The sequence below is a fragment of the Galeopterus variegatus genome, unplaced genomic scaffold (assembly GCF_000696425.1).
Source record: "Galeopterus variegatus unplaced genomic scaffold, G_variegatus-3.0.2 Scaffold1826, whole genome shotgun sequence".
Lineage (NCBI taxonomy): Eukaryota > Metazoa > Chordata > Mammalia > Dermoptera > Cynocephalidae > Galeopterus > Galeopterus variegatus.
In genome coordinates this window covers 261,530-277,678 of record NW_007727937.1, presented here as the reverse complement: position 1 = coordinate 277,678, position 16,149 = coordinate 261,530, and the positions used below count along the sequence as shown (strand labels likewise).

The 16,149-nt window shown below is 49.8% G+C and overlaps 1 long non-coding RNA gene across 2 annotated transcripts; it reads left to right on the top strand.

The window, feature by feature from the left end:
- Window positions 1-163: 163 nt before the first annotated feature.
- On the top strand, window positions 164-14,473 carry LOC103595731. Of its 2 annotated transcripts, XR_550976.1 has the most exons (5): window positions 164-445; window positions 11,100-11,157; window positions 12,920-13,020; window positions 13,969-14,075; window positions 14,171-14,473. It is a non-coding gene; the product is annotated as an uncharacterized LOC103595731 (long non-coding RNA). The 2 variants fall into 2 exon arrangements; XR_550975.1 differs by lacking the exon at window positions 164-445 and having other exon boundaries at window positions 10,901-11,157.
- The last annotated feature ends 1,676 nt before the right edge of the window (window positions 14,474-16,149 follow it).

The window sequence follows — 16,149 nt, the reverse complement described above, 5'->3', positions numbered from 1 at the left end:
CCGCCCCGCGGTGCGCTTCCCTGGGAGAGCGGGGTCGCGGGCCGGGGTCCGCCCGCGGTGGCCGTGCGGGCACCGGGCGAGCTGCCCCTCCGAGCCGGGCCGGCACGTGACTCGCATCCGCACCTGCTCCTGAACCCGCACCTGCCCATGCACCTGCTCCTGCACCCGCTCCTGCCCCTACACCCGCACCCGCTCCTGCACCCGCACCCGCACCGAGCCGCGTGCCGGTGCTTCAGAGAGGGGCTGGGCAGAGCCCAGAGTGGCGGAGCCCTGGCCTTGGGTGCCCGCCGCGGCCCTCCCTGTCCCCGGTGTGTTGCTCTAGCTCTTACTCCTCCCTGTACACGTGAAGGAGAAACGTTGGTCACGGTCCAAAAGCTCCAGAGGGGTCTCCCCCGGCCAGTTTAGAATTCTCGTTGAGATTAGAAGCAGGTCCAAGTCACCAAAGGTAAGGTGCTTGTGGATTGGTTTGTTTTAGTTTGACAGTAAAGGCATCTTACAGCCTTTTCACAGTGTACGCAATAAAGTTCCTCCTCTATTTATTTACTGAGTTTTCTGCAGGTATACAGACAAATGTTTACACGGATGATGATCAGCGTGTGTAGAAATGCAGCATTTTGGAAGACCAGAATAACCAGCTCAAGTCTGCAATTCTGTTGAGGAGAACAGAAAAGGAACTAAAAGCCCAGTGAGGGAACCTCTCTGCAGTCCATGAACACGGGCCCTTGGGAGCAGGGACGTGAACCCCAACGGCGCATTTGGCTGTGGGTGGTTATTAGGGAAAGCCGGGTAGAGAGAACAGTCGGGTTCTTCTTAACTGTGGGGGAGTGGGGGCAGAGGCTGGACTCCAGGATCAAGTCCAGGTCCTACCACTGCCTCAGGGGCCTGTCTTTAGGGCAGCCAGCTGACAAGCCCCTCACCCTGCCTGTCAGCTAAATACCAGGTAGTGTCCAAAGGGGCATCTGTTCACAACTAAGTAAGAATCACCTGTGTGCTTTCTAGGGATTCATCCTTGATAACAAATATGTGCATAAAGGTTTTGTATCTGTTTCTGTGTAACAAACCACTCCAAAATGGAGTGACTTAAAACAGTCATTTAACTGTTCCCAATTCTGTGAGCCAGCAACTTGTGCTGGGTTCCATTGGGATGGCTGTCGCACATAGGGGCCATGTGTCACCCGCCATGGGTGGGCTGGCCAGAGGTACTTCAAATGGTGGCTGGTCTCCACCAGCAGCAGGAGAGAGGGCAGACCCCAGTGCACAGTGCTTTGCCTCTGCTGGCATCCTGGTTCTTCCTGTCTCACTGGCCAATGGAAGTCAGTGGGGCCTGGGCGGCTGGGCCCGGGCTGCACAGGGGCCTGGACAGAGGGAAGCAGGGTTCATCGTATTTGTCACTGTGGCAGGCTTCCAAGGCCTTTGTTCAGTCATGGTTTGTCAGAGGGAAAACAAGGTAACTACCTGTCAGTAGGAGCTGGTTATTCAACCTTCATCCTCCTTGTCCCTTAGCAGCAGTAAAGAGAGAGAATGGTGGCTGCGACGAAGACCTTTACACTGCTCTGCAGAGACGAGCAAAGGGCCTGTGATTGTCCTTTCCTATTACACTACCTCAGACACCGTCCTTGCCACAGAGACCGTGTTTATCATGGAGTTCTCCCTGACTTGGAAGAACTGCACACGGAACATACCTCTTTGTGCTAATGTCGAGAGAAGGCCATTTCCAGTCCCCCAGGGCCACTCCTGGAGCATAGGGATGCCCAGAGAGGCACCCGTGAGGTCAGGGTCTTTGGGGAGGAATCCTAGTCTCCTGAGGAAGGCCCAAGGAAATTGCAAGGACATCTAAGCCGTCTGCCTGCTGTTCACTGTTGACATCAAACACCTGGGTGCCTGGAGTGGGACCTGGGTGGCCACAGAGGTGCTGGCTGCCATGATGGGGATGGCCCGCGGCTCCCTGGCCTTCCGTGCGGGGAGCAGCATGCAGGCGCTGGTCCTATTGTTTACCATCTCACTCATGCAGACCATCAAGAAGCGACATCAAACACCTGGGTGCCTGGAGTGGGACCTGGGTGGCCACAGAGGTGCTGGCTGCCATGATGGGGATGGCCCGTGGCTCCCTGGCCTTCCGTGCGAGGAGCAGCATGCAGGCGCTGGTCCTATTGTTTACCATCTCACTCATGCAGACCATCAAGAAGAATATCACTTTGGTGTCCTGGAACAAATGTGACATTCAGACGCTTGAGCATGGGAGTCTAGCTAGGTTCCCTCTGCCCCAGTGATGTGGGGTAAGGTTTTATATAGTAGATGAAACAACTGCTGGGAAACGTCTGCACAACTGCGGAAAACCAATGTGGCCACTTTTTCCTTTCAGTTGATTTAAGTGGCACGGCCTTGTAACTATACCCCTCAGCAGAACTAGAAATCTCTCTAGGTACTACAAGTGCCTGCAGGATATGGTGGGGTGAAATGACTTCTAATATCTTAGGATAGAAACTTCCCGCAAACTTAAGAGGTGAACCTAGTGTGGATTTCAGACTGGTCTCTGGACCCCTCCTGGGAACAGCCAGAGGAGGGGAAGGTGCCAGCCTTGGAGCAGTCCAGCTGCCAAGCCCCTGTACGTGCACAAATGCACAAGGCCTCAGGAGAGCCTTCCATCGAAGGAGGTGCAAGGCCTGCCGGTGGAGGAGCCACCCATCTGTCAGTGCCCTGGCTCTCCCACACAGGAGCTAGCAGAGGGGGTCACATGACCTGAGCACAGGACTGCTGCTGTCCCTGAGCAGGGGGGCCTTTCTGGCCTTTCTAGGCCCTTGGCTGACCCACCCCCATCCCCCTTTGTCCACATTGTCCCCTCCACACAGGGTGATTCCTGTGATTCAATTTCCATCTTCCAAATAGCAGAGCACATTCCCGACCCATTTTGCTGAGACTAGCTCAGGTCATGGTCATGTTATACTCAGACTGTGACTGGCTGCACCCTTCAAGTATGTGGATCTCAGTAATTCAATTATTTAACTCCAAGGACACTTTTTTCTTGTTCTTTTGAAGCCTGTTTCACTGTAGTCCTTGTGTACAACCAAAATGTCTGAAAAAAATGTTTATTGCTTTGTTTTATTCTGCCCAATCATTTTGAGAAGAGACACTCAAAGGTACTTTTACATTATAGTCTAAAGTAGATTATTGATTTCTTTGCTTCTAGAAAAAGTCAGGAAGATAAAACTGCTAATGAGAGGTAACCAATATTCTGTGACACATTTATTTGAGAGATAATGTTTTTTGTCCTATATTAAAAAAAAAAAAACGAGACTGGAGTGGCGAGAGTCAGATGGTGCTAAGCCATTCGGTCAACAAATTGCCAGGGTAGTGGACACTGCATATGGACAGCTCATGATGTGCCCCCTTCTCTGAGGCCCCCAACAAGGGCAAGGCCACATGGTCACAGGATGGACCAGGAGTTGCGTGGCTTGTGCTGTGTAGTGTGCACACACCTGCCACTCCCGGCCCTCCCATGACTGCATGAGGAATGTGAGTGGTATCGAGACAACCTTAGTCTCTCTGTGCCTGGACCTGGAAGGTTTAAATCCAGAAGCAGTTGGGAGGATCTTCCTCCCTTGCCATGTACACCCATCGGTGAAGCCAGGCTGAAGAGGGAATGATGGGGCAGACCACAGAGGCAGGAAATGAGAGCATTTCCATGCCATGGGCAGTGTCCCGCATGTGGGTGAACACATGACTAAGAAGGTGTCTTTGTTTCCAAGTTGTTCATAGTCCAGGAGATGGTATCACGTGCAGCGTGGGGTGATTGCGGGAAGACGGTCTGTTCTAACTCGTACGGCATCAGGGTCAGACAGGGCCACCGGCTGCACCACGCAGCAGCCGTGGGACTGGACATGTCATTGACCTCTCTGAGCCTGTCCTTCACCTGCAGAAGGGAGAATTGATACACACTCAGGTTGGCCCATGCCCGATGGGCAGTTTGGCTCCAGGGGTAAGAACAGGGGTTCCTTGATGGGAGGGGGATGTGGGGGTCCAGAAAACTGCAGCTCGCTGCACTCAAGAGGGTCAGACAAGCTGCTGGAAGCCGCAGCTCTTGAGCTGGGCCTTTAAGGATGAGCAAGCGGGGGTGGGGGTTACCACGTCATGGGAAGTCAGAGGAGAGGACTGTTCTGTGAGGACTGGGCCACTTGGTTCTTCTGCCCTCTCTAAACCCCAGGGAGGTGGAGCGTGCTGAGGGGTGAGCCAGAGGAGTGAAAACAGGTCCACTGAGGCCCATGGCCCATTCTTGTACAAGTCCACAAGCTGAGAACGAAGTGTGGGGTCTGGGGCAGTGAGGAATATGCGACAGGTTTACGTGGCCCACAATGCCTAAAATGTTTTCTCCCCGGTCCTTTACAGAAACAGATTGCCAGCCCCTGGTTTAAGCCAAGGAGGGTCTATTCTGGAGTGGGAGTTAGGCCAGCTGATATCCTGTCTGAGGGGGAGGAAAGAAATGCACTCTTAAATCGCCACCATTGGGGATTGAAGAGGGGCTTGTCAGGCACCCTGCAGTGTCAGCCCCAAGGCTAGTGAGTGCATACACCAGGCTGGGTGCAGAGAGTGTAACGGATCAGGGGTAACCATGGCAATAAGACTTAGTGACGGACTGGGCAGGAGGGGCTTGGGAGGGGGAAGAATCAAAACTTGCACCTGGGATTCTGGCTTGCACATGTTGCAGGACAAGATGCTTTGTAATGAGATGGGAGAAGATTGGAAGAAACCAAGAATTGGGTCTGCGATAGGCATCACATGTCCACTGCACAGGAAAGATTGGTGTCCAGAGAAGAGGCCTGTGCTGGGGATATACATTTGAAACCCATGAAAATGGAAGAGATCACTGATCACCAAAGGAGAGAATGGAGAGAGAAAAGAGAACTTACCATTCGAACCGGGTGCAGAAAGAGGGATGAGCATGGGAGACTAGGAGAACCCAGAGAGGCAGAAGAAAACCCAGAGAAAAGTGTTTCTGGAAGAAAAGATAACTTGGTAAAACGATGAGAGTCTAAATAAAGTGAGGACAGAAAGTCAACTGGATTTGGCAACACAGAGGTCATAGTGACCTTGAGAAGTTCAGTGGAATATTGGGGATGGAACTAACTAGAAAGAAGAAACACTGTGCGCACCTCATGTACTAGCATAATCTCAACTTCAGAAACTGCAGAATGGCATGAGGGAGAAAAATGTGGATCAGCCTCACTCGTAAACAGAATCCTGAATGAATATAGAATCCTGAACAGAACACTCAGCAAAGCAAAATCCAGTGATGTATAAAAGGGTAACAGAAACATTATGACCAAGTTGAGTTTACCCAAGAATATAACTGAATTACACTTTAAAGTCTCTTAATGTAAATCACCACATCAAAAAATTGAAGAACATCTGTACGATCATCTCCACAGATGCAGAAAAAGCTTTTAATAAAATCCAGCATCATTCACGTTTACAAAAAAAACTCTTCAAAAACTAGGAGTAAAAGGGAACTTCCTTATTCTGACAAAGGGTGTCTGCAAAAACACCTAAAGCAACACCATACTGGCAATGTTAAGGACCTTCTCCTTAAGCCAGAAAAAAATCCTTGAATGCTGACTCCATTATGTTTAATACCATAACAGAGCCTAGTCAACACAGCAAGACATGAAAACGGAATGACGTGTATAAAGCTTGGAAAGGAAGAAATAAACATGGTTACATATGCAGAAAATTTTACATCTATAGCTAAGTTCTTAGATTTAATAAAAATCTAACAAGATTAGTGAATATAAAATTGACACACACACCCCCCACAAAAAAATGGTTTCTATACCTCAGCAACAAACAGCATGTGATTTAGAAAAATGATGCTGTCTACATTAGCAATGGAAGCATTAAAAGAGCAAGCGAATGAAGTGACACACCAAACACCTCAAATTTTTTGTGGGATAAAATGGTACAAACATATAAATCAAACAAAATTAGCAGCTTCACCAACTTCTTTTGAATGACAGTAGATTTTTATTTATAAATCAGATGCAAAGACAGTAGGGCTCCTGGTAACATACTACTCTAAGATTAGGGACTAGAACCAGGAAGAGGAGCTTTTTCCCCCCTATTTTGCTGAGTTATTAATATCTTTTTTTTTTCCTTTTTGTCTTTTTTCGTGACTGGCAACGGGATCGCAACCCTTGGTGTTGCGCCTGCACCTCACTCAGCCAGTGAGTGGGAACCGGTCTGTATGTGGGATCCGAACCCTCGGCGGGAGCGCCGCCACACTCCCAAGCAGCGCACTGTAGCAGTGCGCCACCGGGCCGGCCCGAGTTATTAATATCTTAATTATTGTTAGCAGTCTTCCTTGAGAAGTGCAAGGTAATTAGAGACTGGAGCCAGGCAAGGGGGTGTGGGAGTCATGGGTGGACTCCCACCCCGCTAGGAGCTGCTCTGGGGAGGGCTGGAGGCTGAGCATTTCCTAATCAGAGTTTGGTTGGTGACAAACTAGATGGCTCATGTGGTTATTTAAAGCCTTCTTCCTTGGGGACTTTCAGCTACCATATATCCAAGATCTTGTGGTTCACAGTTTCAAACTAGAATTTTGGGGGCTTGGGCTGGACCTTACCCACACTTCAGGGGCAGTGAGGCAGCTGCGAACAGTGCTGTGAAAAGGACCTCATCGGTGCATTTTTAAACGTTTTCTGGAGGGATAATAAACACCCAGAAAAGTACCCATGCTATGAGAGTACATCTGAATGAAGCAACCCAAAGTGGACACATCTGTGAAACCTCCACCCAGAACAACACGGCCATCACCCATCGTCCCCTGCCTGCCCCAATGCAGCCTCTGCCCTGGCTTCAGACCGCTTGATTAGTTATGCCTGTTTTATCGCTTTGCATAAGTGAAATCACTTGGCGTGCATCCTCTTGTTTCTCTGGCTCGGTCTGGCGTCTGTGGGACTGCCTTGCTCTGCTCCAAGGCACTCACCTGCATGGGCGACTCCACAGACTCGCCTTCCAGTTCTGGCCTTCGAGACGTCCTTGCCTGTACTTGGTGTTTTACAGTTCCATGTAACTTTTTGAATTGGCTTACTAATGTCCCCCAAAATCCTTCTAGAATTTGCACTGAAGCCGTAGATGAACCTGGTGAGAATGCGCACCTCACAATATCAAGTGCTCTAGTTCATGTCTATCCCATGTTTATCTGAATATTTCCTTGCTGTCGTCCTCTAATGGAAGAAATGCCTTCTAGGTAGATATTTCACACACACTCCATTAGATTTATTCCTGGATACTTGGTGCTTTGGCTGATAATTTAAAATGTTCTCTAGTTTTATTTTGTGGCCACTGGTTTCTGTTTATGTAGATTACAGTTGATTTTTGTATATTGACTTTGTATCCAGCAATCTTTCCAGACTCACTTAATAATTTCAGTACTTTTCTGTAGATTCTATTGGATTTTCTACATACACAATCATTTTGTCTGTGACAATGACTTTTTTGTTTCTTCCTTTCTAATTATTTTATCCTTTAATGCCTTTTTCTTGGCTTGCTTTACTGGCTGGTGATGAATAGAAGTGTTAATAGCAAGCATCTTTGTCTTGCTCCTGATCTCACAGGGAAAGCTTTCAGTATTCCACCAGGAGGTGTGGTATTTGTTGTAGAGATGTTTTTTACATAGATATCCTCCATGAAATTAAGGAAGTTCCCTTCTATTCCTGCTTTGCTAAGAATTTCTTTTCATGCATGCATATGATTTTCTGCTTTGTTATATTAGTATGAATTAAGTTGATTAAACTTCAAGTGTTAAACCAACCTTGCATTTCTGGAATAAGCCCAAATTGGAATGAGCCCTAAATCCTCCTTTGTGTTCTGCTCCCCACACCAGCCTTACTTCAAGGACAAGTAGTGGAAGGCCTGGTTGGAGGGTGGGGGCTGTGGCCTGTGTTGGGGTGTGGGGGAAGCTGTGGCCTGGCTCGGGAGGGGCCTGTGGTCTAGCTGGGGGGTTGGGGGCTACTGTGGCCCAGCTCGGGGAGGGGAGTGAGCTGTGGTCTGGCTGGTTGGCAGTGGGGGGGGGGCGGGCTGTGGCTGTGGCCTGGTCCTGCCTGCCTGTTGGCTGTGTCCTGGTGACGCTGTGGCCATGCCTGGAAGACGAGAGGCTCTCGGGCCTCGTTCCCTATCAGTTCATGAAGACAGCTCTGGCTGGTGTGAGAACAGGTCACTTAGTGGACATGGGTTCCTTCTGTGGGCTTCTATTTCCTCATCAGAAAGGCTGAAAAATCATCCGTAAATCATGAATCAACAAAATGTATAAGATATGTTTTAAAGAAAGTATGTGAAAATAAAATATAAACAAAACATATTAAATATTCTGTAAATCATGCCTTCAAATTTAAGTCACTGTTTCTGCCTGCTGAGGTGCAGAGACACACCCCCACTCCACAGCAGAATGTGGCACTTGATGTTTAAAACAATCTAGGGCCTTAAAGGGGGAAATATCTCCACCTATCTCGTGCTGGCCAGGTGGGGGCTCGTGAGCGAGTTACAGTGAGAACTTCCACACGTCTCTTCCTTGCGGGGAAGGGGCTCGTGTTAGCCATCATCAGCTTGGGGAAGGGAAGCACACCTTCACGGTGCAGGATGGCCACACGGTCCAGTTGGCTGCAGCTAGCACAGGTTTGCGGGGAAGGGGCTCGTGTTAGCCATCATCAGCTTGGGGAGGGGAAGCACACCTTCACGGTGCAGGATGGCCACACGGTCCAGTTGGCTGCAGCTAGCACAGGCCCAGGAGCAGGTCCCAGGCTCCCTCCTGTCCCAGCTCTTTCCACAACCTCATGGAAAACAGGCGAACATTCCAGAGAGATGAGAGCACTCATGGTCTATGTGGCCTTGTTTGAATTGCATGCATGTATAGGACCACCTATTTTTGCTTTCTAGAATTCCACTTCTATTTTTGGCGGAATATAAAAGCTCTGACTATTTCCCAAAGTGGAAAAACACTCTTGTTCTTTGACTGTCTCATGGTATCTTTGTTGCTCATTGAATAAGTACGTTCAGTCTGTGCGGGTGCGGGCGAGCCCCTTCCGCACCTCCTGGGCAGGAGCTGGCTGTGCGCACCACACACAGGCCCTGCTATATTTTATTTTGGTTTTTGTCTGGGCAGCTGGCCAGTACAGGGATCGAACCCTGGGCCTTGGTGTTATCAGCACCACGCTCTAACAAAGCGAGCTAACTGGCCAGCCCTATTTTGTTTTTTAATGCTTTGGCATTTAACACATATCCCAGTAGGTGGATTTGAATGAGGGCATCAGATGTGCCCAGCACTCTGTAACTGAGGCCTCCAGGGAAGCCCTCCATGGGGATTCAAGGCCTCAGGTCCCAGGCCCGCCTGTGTGTCACCATGAAGCAGAGGAAGAGGGAAAGAAAAGGGGGAGGGGCGAGGGGGAGGAGGGAGAGGAAGATAGGGTAGGGGAGGATGGAGAGGAGTTGGGGGAGGGAGGAGAGGCCATGCTTTACAGACCTGTGTGGTGCACACTGGACACTTGCTATGAAGGAGACTGGGCGCTTAACCCTAAGCCTGTCATGCTGGAGAGTATGGAAGGAACATGCTCACCTTCACTCACTCCCAACAGCACATCCCATTACAGCCAGTTCTTAACTGGCACAAGAATATGAGCTTAATTATTAGAAAGTTTTCTAGAAAGTAAAAGAAGCTCGTCAACACAGCAGTTACTGTTTCCCCTGCAGTAGGTTTACCAGAGAAGTTAGCCCGTCCCTCTCTGGTCCTGATTCTCAGCAATGCCCAGCAGGCGTCTGGTCCCCGGCCCCATCAGACCCTCTTTTTATTAATTAGTTCATTGCGTTGACGTGCCATTTACATATAGTAAAATGCAGTAAACTTAAGTGTACAGTTGGATGATTTTTGACAGATACATACACTCTGAAATCAAAACCCCAATCACAATGTAGAGCAACTCTCACCCCAGAAAGTTCCTTTCCAGTCAAGCCCTCCAACAAGAATTCATCCTTCTGATCTCTGTCACTGTAGTGGGTCTATTTCTGGACTCTCTGTTCTGCTGCACTGATCTGTTTCTCTTCACACTGATACCGCACTGTTTTGAATCTTACAGCTTTATAGTAACGAAGCTGGTGTAAATCCTCCAGCTCTTTGTCAGGATTGTTTGCCCTATTCTAAGTACTTTGCATTTCCATTAAACTTCTGGAATCAGTTTGTCAATTTCTACAAAAAAGCCTGCTGGGATTTTAATTAGGATACAGATGTCAATCTATGGTCATTTCAAGAAGAATAGGCGGCTTTACGATGCTGAATCTTCCAATGCATGACAGTGGGGTTATCTCTCTGTCTTAGTCCCTTCAGGCTACTATAACAAAATACCAGACTGATGGCTCATGAACAACAGAAATTTATCTCTCACAGTTCTGGAGGCTGGAAGTCCAAGATGAAGGTGCCTGAAGATTCGGTGTCTGGTGAGAACCTGCTTCCTGGTTCATAGATGGCACCTTCTCACTGTGTCCTCACCTGGTGGAAACGGTGAGGCAGCTCTCTGCCATCTCTTTTATAAGGCACTAATCCCACCAGTGTGAGCTCTGCCCTCAGGATCTCATCACCTGCAAAAGGCCCTGCCTCCTAACACTATCACCTGGGGGGGATGGGATCTTAACATATGAGCTTTGGGTGATGAGAAACATTTAGAGCCTAGCACTCTCCATTTACTTAGTTGCCGTTAATTTCTCTTTGCTGAGCTGTGTAGTTTTCAGGGCAGAAACCCTGCACATCTTTTTGTTAAATTTATTTCTAAGTATTATGTGGGTTCTATTGCTACTGTAAATGGTATTTTAAAATTTAATTTTCCAGTTGTTTCTCACTAGCATATGGAAAAGCAATTGATTTTTTATGTTGACTTTGTATCCCTTGGCCTTGCTATATTCATTTACTAATTCTATGATTTTTTTGTAGATTCTTTGGAATTCTCTACCTCTACATCTACAATCATATTGTCTATGAATAGATACAGATTTGCTGCTGCTCCAATCTCTATGCCTTTTGTTTCTTTTCTTGCCTTATTGCATTGGCTGGGACTGTGATACAGTGTTACAGAGAGCGCTGGCTATGCCCACGTGATGGACTTAACAGAGGTGAAACAGAAGGTAGGTTCAGAGGTCCCAGGAAACCAGGAAAGTATGTGCAGTACGTGATTTGGGGTCTTGCTGCCTTCTTCATTTTAATTAAAGGGAAAACTCAGGCAGGAGATCTCATATTTGTATACCTGAGAGCCAGGCTGGCTATGTAATGTGCAGGGCCCAGTGAAAAATAAAAATGTGAGACCCCTTGTCCAAAAATCAGAGACAATGCTCTTTCCTTTCTTCTGAAGTCTGTGTCTCCATCTGTGCTTCTCCCTGCCATCCCCTTCCCTCTCTCCTTTCTCTCTCCCTCCCTCCCTATCATAGTGATTTTTGTTTGCTACTTAATGTCCTGCTCCCTTGGGCATGGGATACTTGCAGGGCAAAGACAGACCATCACAGTCACCTGGGCCCACCCCACTGCTCGGTATGTGGCACACACTTGCCCACCCCAGCCCTCTCTGGGCCTGTGCAAGGCCCTGACTGAGCAGGTGCCACCACATGGTGAGCCCAGGCTCCAAGCCCACCTCACTGGGCTTCACTTTCAAAGCATAAATTCAATGATAAAAGTATCAAAATAACAAGATGGCAGCTGGAGAGCATTAAGAGTGCAAGGGGGTCCTCCTGAGCAGGGGGTCCTCCTGTCCAACAGGGGTCACGTGCCTGTGAAGCCCAGCTTGAGAGTTTACAATGCACTTTGAGATCCAATAGCCCATTTATGGCAGGTCATCTGTTCATGCAAAGGGCAATTTTCCTTCTTTTCACTTGCATGACAGAAATCTAAATCTATGAAATAATTCTAGTGAATATTTATTGAGGGCTCCCATGTGAGGAATGCTGGGAAAATCACTTCGCTAATGACAGAAATGTTTTAAAATCATTCACCTGCCTCCTGTACAGCAATGACAGGCCACCGTGGCCAGACGCGGTGTCAGGTGTGTAGGGCCCACCTGGTCTCTAGGACTCACAGTCTCTCACATTGATTGAGGCTCACAGAACTTCAGGTTGCACACCTGGGAAGAGAAGGTGCAGGTTGGGTCACAGCAGCCTGTGACTAAGCCATGAACGCCCATGTCTTTCCCCAGCATGGGCAGCCCAAGGTAGCAGATTCATAGCAGACGCGCAAGGTGCCGTGGTGCTAGGTGACTGCACTGGTACTTCTGCTTGGTCAGGTCAGGGAGACTTCCTGGAGGAGGAGATGTTTGGGCTGTGTATTAAAGGACAACTAGTCATTTTCTGGGTCCATGAGAGGCCTGGGGGGCACATGTACAAAGGTGGGAGGGAAACGCATGGTGTGCTGAGACCCGGGAGAGCCGGGGCTGCCTGGAGAGAGCCAGAGAGCAGCCACTGCTCAAGAGATAATTAAGGGCTTCCTGGAAGAGAGAGGCTGGCATGGCAGGGGCCACTGAGGGCACTGAAGAAGGCAAGCAGAGGAAGGCAGCTGTGGCCAGATTGGAGGATTGTGAATGCTGTTTCTAATCCCACCTTCCTCCCACCTGCCAGCCTGCAAAATCCCCTGAGCTCTAATCAGCCTTGGAGGAAAACCAGCCCCTGGCCCCACTGCCCCCACTATCCTCCACTACCCTCCCTCACCTCCCCATACCCCCTCTTCTCCCTCTGTCCCCAGCACCTCCTACCACCCTCCTCCCCCCTGCTGCTGCTTGCTGAAGGGTGGTGGGCTCTGGAGACTGCTCTTGGCTCCTGTTCATGTGCCCATAGGTCCTAGTAGCCACTCCAGATCAGTGGACACTCCCCAATTCATGCCACCCTCTCCTGCATGTGTACTCAGGGAGCACCAGTGTCCTGCATCTGCAAACAGTGCTGCAGCAGACTGACCATGCACAGGCATTTTCCTTCTGGAAACCAGAGGCATCCCCTCCCAGTCCACAGGTAAGCATGCATGTCTTTCTGCCAGGTGTTGCAGATCCCCCGGGAGTGTTGCTCCCAGGTGCACCTGCAGCCACGCAGGGAAGGGCTTGCTTCCCATAGCCACATCGACAGAATGTATTGCCAGAGATGAGAAACAGCATCTCAGCGCTGCTCTAGTTTGCACTTTCTAACTATGAGTGAGTGTTGTTCATGTGTTTAAGACTCATTTTAACACCTTTTTTGTGAATTGTCTCTTTGTGTCCTTTGCCCGTTTTTCTATCTGATTTTTTGGTCTTTTGTTCTCACCTTGTGAAAGTATTAGGGATATCAGTCCTTCATCTGTGGCATGTTACAAATATATCTAGTTTACACTGGGAAACTTTTCTCCTAGTTTTTCAGTTGTCTTTGACTTTGTTTATGGTTTCTTCAGGTGTGCAGAAACTTGCTTTTTGTGCTACTTATTCATCTTCTCTTTTCTTTGAGTCATGGTCAGAAGGCCTTTCCCTATGTCCAGGTGAGAGAGGAGCTGACCGTGCCCTCTCTGTGCTCGTGTGATGCCACGCTTCACATCGCAGCCCCCAGCCACTGCAAGTCTATTCCTGTATGTGCTGTGAGGGGTGGGTCTGCTCTAATCTTTTCTCCAAAGCTATCCAGTTGCCCACCAGTTATTCAGCGTCCAATTTTCCCCTGGGACTTGAGATGCCACCTGTATCATACTCCAGTGCCTAGTGTGCACAGCCCACCTCCGGTCTCCCTCCCACGCCGGGGCTGTCTCCCTGCTCAGGCGCCAGCTGGGGACATCCACAGGACTGTGGCAGGGCTGGTGCCCGCCCTAGTCTTTCTATTTCAGGGTATCCAGATACCTCTGAGGGATCTTTCAGAAAGTATTTCTGTAACAAAGATTCATTTATGTTAAGTTTAGCAATCTTTCAGTGTCACTCAATTTCTTTCTCTTCTGTTAAATTCAAGGAAAACCCTTAGCCCCTTCCCCTCTGCCTGTCCAGCTACTTAAGGAACCGGTTGTCCTCCCATCGCTCTGCGTGGGGCCTGCCTCCTCCTGCCTTGCCACACCCCATGTGCGTGAGGGTATTTCTGGCCGAGGGGATTGGCGGTGATTTTTTGGTGTGTTATTGCTTTCTCTTTTGTAACTCTTGGTATTGTCTCTTTACAGTGTGCCTGCATTCCTCCTATAGAAAACAACCAAGCCGCGGTTCAAAAACAGAGTTACAAAGGCAGGGAGCCGTGCACTCACGTGGCTTTGGGTGGGGAGAGGAAGAAGTAAATTGCAGTCTGCAAATTAGTGCTCAGTGGATTAATATTTCCTAAAAATATCCCTAATTTGCATCTCCTACAAGCAAATGCTTTGTGGAAAAGCCATCTTTATGGGACTTCGGGAGCAGCGGACGGCCCCACTGTGCCGAGCACCCTGCGTCTCCTGCTGCTCCAGCTCAACGCCTTCCACGGATAGAAGAAACTGTAAGGTGCAGTAAGAGAGATAAACATCAACAAATAGCAATCTCTTGCGGACGGCCCCACTGTGCCGAGCACCCTGCGTCTCCTGCTGCTCCAGCTCAACGCCTTCCATGGATAGAAGAAACTGTAAGGTGCAGTAAGAGAGATAAACATCAACAAATAGCAATCTCTTCCCCCCATGCCAGCTCTTGGGTTTTGTCTTCCTTTTCATAACAAAGAAATGTTTTTGTGATATTTTTCCTCATGGCTAATTTGAGATTCTGGTTATTTCAGGAGCCAGAGATGGAAGCCAGATGACTCAACGCTGGATTGGGGAGGGATTTCCTTAAAAGACCTCTTGGTTTGTGGGAGCACAGACCAACATGACTGTTGGCAGTGTGGGCTGTTCATGCCGGGCTGTGCCGATGCTCTCATCCACCAGGCCACTCGGCTGAAAGCGGAGTCTAGAAGTACTCTGATTTTCCCCATCACCATGGCTCTTGTGCAGTAAACCAGCAGAAGCCACTGGTTGACGGCATCTGGTCAAGGGAGGGGAGGGATCTAAGCAGCCATGGTGTGGTGGCTGCGGGACCTAGTCGCACAGATTGCCGGCCACGCGTATGCGCATGTGACCTGAAGTCAGAGCCTCTTTCACTGCCTTCTCTTCCTAGGATTCTTCTAAGGGTGTGTTTCCAGAGCTCTGGGTCCCCACCATGCTGGCCAGTCTCTCTGCAATGTGCCTCCTGCCCCATGTCTGTGAGGAGCTCAGGACACCCATGGGTGGTCACCTCCCTTAGTTGGGAAGGACGTTCTCATGGCAGTCCTGAGAGTCGTCCTGAAGATGCTGGGGCTAGAGAGGTGCGCCCTCCCTGCCTGACCTCAGCAGCAGACTGGGCCGTTCACCTCCAGAGAGTGGTCCTTCAGGCACTCCCCTCACCATGACCAGCTGACTAAGCGTGGATGAGAAAAGGAAGCTTCCCTGGCAAGTCTGTCTTCAGAGCTGTCCTTCCACATGATTCCTGTCCTGGATCACACTCTCAGCAGAAACCAGCGGCCACTGGGCATGTGCAGGCTCTCTTCTGGGCCCATGGCCCCTGACCTCACCGTGGTCCTGCAGTGGGCAGGAGCAGGCAGGAGCTGGGAGGGTGGGCTCCAACCCCTCCCCTTGGGCAGGTCACTTCACCAAGGTCTCAGTGTCACCCCTTCCAGGACTTCCCTGAGCACTGACACTCCAGGACCAAATTCCAGGCTGCTGCCAATGATGCAGCCCAGCCAGCTCTGCATGGGCAGATGTTTCCAGGAGGCACACACAGGAAGCATGGCTCTGAGCAGCTGTTCTGAGAATGTCCTGCGTTTTACTCATGAAAGGCAATGTAGCTGGGCACAGAATCCTGGGGTCACAGTGTTTCCCTCACAGTGAGTGTGGAGCCCTGTGTTCTAGAAGTTACCTCCATGCAGCCATCCAGGGGTCCGCTGCTGGGATCTGTGATGCCAACCCTGCCCTGGGTGTGGCCTCCACCAGCAGGTGGTGAGGGAGGTCCTTGGCCAGGCCTGGAGTGGGGACCCTGCTGCTGCTGCCCACATCCCATCGGCAAGGAACCCACCCCTGGGCCATCAGAGCAGGGGCCTGGGAAGCGAGTCTCTGCTGGGAGCTGCTGCAGCCCACTGAGGGCAGGTCAGGGGCCACAAGGCCAGTGA